The sequence below is a fragment of the Podarcis melisellensis genome (assembly GCF_964234715.1).
Source record: "Podarcis melisellensis genome assembly, chromosome: 6".
Taxonomy (NCBI): Eukaryota; Metazoa; Chordata; class Lepidosauria; order Squamata; family Lacertidae; genus Podarcis; species Podarcis melisellensis.
In genome coordinates, this window is record NC_138538.1 from 88890098 (window position 1) to 88894985 (window position 4888).

Below are 4888 nucleotides of genomic sequence, written 5' to 3' on the forward strand. Positions count from 1 at the left end.
GGTGACTGTTGCCTTCTCCTTTTCCATCAGGGCAACCTTTTAGTGGGTTTTAGTGGATATGGTTGTGTAATTCTGTACACATTATAATAATTAATAAATAATAATAATAATAATAATAATAATAATAATAATAATAATAATTTATTATTTATACCCTGCCCATCTGGCTGGGTTCCCCCAGCCACTCTGGGTGGCCTCCAACAAAGTATTAAAGTACAGTAGTCTGTTAAACATTAAAAGCTTCCCTCAACAGGGCTGCCTTCAGATGTCTTCTAAAAGCCTGGTAGTTGTTCTTCTCTTTGACATCTGGTGGGAGGCTGTTCCACAGGGCGGGTGCCACTACCGAGAAGGCCCTCTGCCTGGTTCCCTGTGACTTGGCTTCTCGCAGTGAGGGAACCACCAGAAGGCCCTCAGAGCTGGACCTCAGTGTCCGGGTAGAACCATAGGGGTGGAGACGCTCCTTCAGGTATAGTGGACCGAGGCCGTTTAACATTAAATGTTAAAGTCAAGCTATTGATATCTTGTTGAACAGTAAGTCCTCATGAAGAGGTTAAATGGCTTTGGTGTTTCTATGTTGTTGTTTTTAATCACTAATTTAGTGAAGTATGTATGTTTGGGTGGTAGTGTGTGGCTGGAGGAGGAAGAGGAGGAGGAGATGACAGAGGGTGAAGGAAGAGCTGTGAGTGGAGGGGGAACCTTTCCCCATCCTTTGGACCACCTGGAACCTCAACAAACTTGCTGCACCTGGAACACAGCTGTAGGCAACCTGAGCATCACGTACCTTGAGCCCTTTCCATAAAAAGCAATTTCAGAGCGAGACACTAAGGTGATGTCCGCTGTTCCCAGGAAATCTTCTCATTGTGAGACTTTTGTGGGTGAGCGGAAAATTTGTTTGGACCCTGGGTGTGAACCTGGAGGCTGAGAGGGTGGGTACGTCAGAAGGAAAATGAAATTATATTTATTTATATATATTAGTAACTTTGTATTAATGTAACTTTTTCATATGTAACTGTAATATTTTTGTAATATTTTGTTTGAGTTGCATGTCGTTGCTTCTTTTTTGTCCTCTGCTTGGAGACATTTTTAATATATTAAGTGGTGTGGAAATTAAAATTGAATAATCAAACAATGCTTACTGAAAAACAAGTGGACAGATTTGAACTTTTGCATAAGGAAGGAAAGATTCATTCTCAGCTGGAAAGCCACAACTGGAAGTGAGGGAAGCTGAGGTTTCCTGGGATAGTGCTCAGGGTTTTCATGCATATCTCTTCCGTTAATGTTCTGATTGATATGAAACTTGATACATAGAATTAGTTACTGGATGCCCAAACACGGAAATAGATTTCACTGGAAGCCCTACAACAAGAACTTGTCCAAAATCGTGTATTCCTTCATTGTGTTAGAAAAAAAGTTACAGACATTTTGGTTTCCCATTTGGATTTCTGAATTCTGATTTGGATTCAAGGGTCAGGTCTGAATTGGCCCAGAGTGAATCTCAGCTCATTCTTTCTCTTTTTAAAATATATTTCTATTAAACAATTTCAACAAAACAAATTATCCATCCAAGTAATCAATTGCATTATTTTCTTCCCCTTTTTATCCCCCCTTCCCCATCCCTCCCTCTCGTTCCCTCCCGAGACTTCCCTCAGCTCCCTTCTCTGATGATGATGATGATGATATTCCCCAGCCACTCTGGGCGGCTTCCAAAAAAATATTACAATACCATAATACATCAAACATTAAAAGCTTCCCTAAAGAGGGCTGCCTTCAGATGTCTTCTAAAAGTCTGGTAGTTGTTGTTCTCTTTGACATCTGGTGGTTTTCAGGTCACCTTCAAAGGTAGCCCCACATAGAGCGCATTGCAGTAGTCCAAGCAGGAGATAACCAGAGCATGCACCACTCTGGTGAGGCAGTCCGCAGGCAGATAGGGTCCCAGCCTACATACCAGATGGAGCTGGTAAACAGCTGCCCTGGACACAGAATTGAGCTGCGCCTCCATGGACAGCTGTGAGTCCAAAATGACTCCCAGGCAGCGCACCTGGTCCTTCAGGGGCACAGTTACCCCATTCAGGACCAGGGAGTCTTCCACACCTGCCCGCCTCCTGTCCCCCCAAAACAGTACTTCTGTCTTGTCAGGATTCAACCTCAATCTGGTAGCCGCCATCCATCCTCCAACCGCCTCCAGACACTCACACAGGACCTTCACCGCCTTCACTGGTTCTGATTTGAAAGGGAGGTATGATTTGTTTGCACTTGTTATTCTCTGCATGTTAAGAATTGTACATATCATTACCTTATCTGTCATATATTCTATTAATAAACTTGTGGATGTTTACTCAAAACCTGCCAAGGAGTCCAAGTCATTTTGTTGTTTTTTTTCAAATAATTTGTAAAAAGTTCCCAATCTTCTTTGAAGTCCCAATTGTCCTCACATAGTTTATATGTCAATTTGATCAGTTCCAAATCAGTTTTTCTTGCCACTGTTCTTTCGTTGGGATTTCCTCATTCTTCCATCCTTGTGCTAATAAGACTCTTGCCGCTATAGTCTCAGCTCATTCTCAACCACTGAATCAGAGGAGTCCTGTAGTACCCTAGTAGAAACCTTCCTTGATTTAGAGAAGGCTGCTAAGGTCAACATAAACATCTGCCATAGAGTAAATTTGCTTTGCCTTTTTCACCATAAATTCCCCTTCTAAAAGTTCTGAACTTTTAGCTCAAAGATGAGGCCAAGACATACCAAACGCACAGCCAAGAAATGCATCGTATTTTGTTCACTCAAAGCCTAGCAAACCTGAACAAAGGAGAGCTGGGTCCAAATGTAGGATAAAGCGAATGGTTTGGGGGGTGGAGTGGGAGTCAAATGCTGCAAAGAATGTATGGTAATTAATATATACAATGGTACCACAGGTTAAGAACTTAATTCGTTCTGGAGGTCTGTTCTTAACCTGAAACTGTTCTTAACCTGAGGTACCACTTTAGCTAATGGAGCCTCCTGCTGCTGCCGCGCCGCCGGAGCACAATTTCTGTTCTCATCCTGAAGCAAAGTTCTTAACCTGAGGTAATATTTCTGGGTTAGCGGAGTCTGTAACCTGAAGTGTCTGTAACCCGAGGTACCACTGTATTGCCTTTGACCAGCTTGCCACCTCAAGTTACTATTTTATCCACCTTAGGGTCAGAATTGGGCTGCTGAGGCAGGCAATTTAGCAAAACAGTCTGGTCAAACATGCTTCATTATGTGTGTCCAGACTTCCTCTGAAATGTCACCCCGTAGCTGCCATCATATAGCCTAGAGGTTCTCAAACTTATTTGGCCTACCGCCCCATTTTCAGAAAGAAAAAAAATTACTCAGTGCCCTCCTGGAATTCTACCTTCTTTAAGCAAACAAACAGAAAGATGCCATAACTTATTTTATGTATCTATATTTTCTACCAACGTCCTACGACATAGTAAAGAAAGATGTGAACAGCTAGGGTTGCCAACCCAGTGCCACAAAGCCAGGGACCGAGAGCCGAGACCTGTGATGTATGGCAGAGGGAGCACGGTGGCTCCTGGTGCTGCTTCTCCCAGGTAAAGGTAAGGCAAAGGACCCCTGGATGGTGAAGTCCAGTCAAAGGCGACTATGGGGTGCAGCGCTCATCTCACTTCAGGCCGATGGAGATGACGTTTGTCCACAGACAGCTTTCCGGACAGCTTGACTAAACTGCTTCTGGTGCAACAGAACATCATGAGCGCACGGAAACACCGTTTACCTTCTCGCCACAGCGGTACCTATTTATCTACTTTCGGGGGTGCTTTAGAACTGCTAGGAGGGCAGAAGTTGGGACAGAGCAATGGGAACTCACCCCGTTGTGGGGATTCGAACCAAGGACCTTCTGATTGGCAAGACCAAGAAGCTCGGTGGTTTAGACCACAGTGCCACTCGTGTTCCCCCAGGACCACAGCTGCTGCATCGATCCCCGGACAGCTAAGCCCCAGGAGCCTGCTGCTGCAGATCAGACCCACTCCCCATGCCCAACCAATGAGTAATTTGTTTTGTTTTGCCTTGGATTGCTTGGCTTGGTCGCATTTATTTATTTATCTATTTAGGTGGGTGAGTGCAGAGCAGACTAAAAATGGCAGCACCCACAGGGGAGCAGTGGCGGAGGAAAACACTCGGGTGCCTGGGGCGGGGTGCCCAGCGGCGGGGTGCACTGCAGGGCCTTGGGAGTCTGCCTGCCTCCTCCCACTCAGCCACCCCACAGCTGGAGGGGCGGCAGTCGGCAGTCGGCGGACTGTTTGGGCAGCATGTAGCCTGCGCGCACCGAAGCCACCGCATCTCTTCCAGGAGAGACGCATGGCTTGGGCGCGCTGCAGGCCCCGCGGTGAGTGCCGCCCGGCATTTAGTCACCCACCTCAGTAGTGACACCTAGGGCAGACCGTGCCTACCGCACCCCCTTCCTCCGCCACTGTTGGGGAGGCCTGAGTTGACGAGAGCTTTCCCTCAATGATGCGATCCTAGCCCTCAGGAACGGCTCCAACCTCGAGACACGACAATAACCATCCTCATCCTGATTATATATACACACATACAGCTTTTTTTGGTTCATTTTTATATTTTTAGCCATTCCCCCCTCCTTTTCTCTTTAATCCCCTTCTCCATTTCTCTTTCTACTCTGCTTTCACTGACACCTCTTAATTATTGCCCCCTCATTTTTATTTCTAACTTTCATTTTTATTACCATTATTAAATATTTCCATACACCTTTTGTCACACACTAGTACTGCTTTTTTTTTCTTCCTCCCCCCTCTCCTCCCCCCTCGGCCCACCTATAAATGTGTCCCGGCACATCTGCCCTCTTTTTTGCTCTTCAAAATATGACAGCGCTAGAACACGACTTAGGGCAGAAGT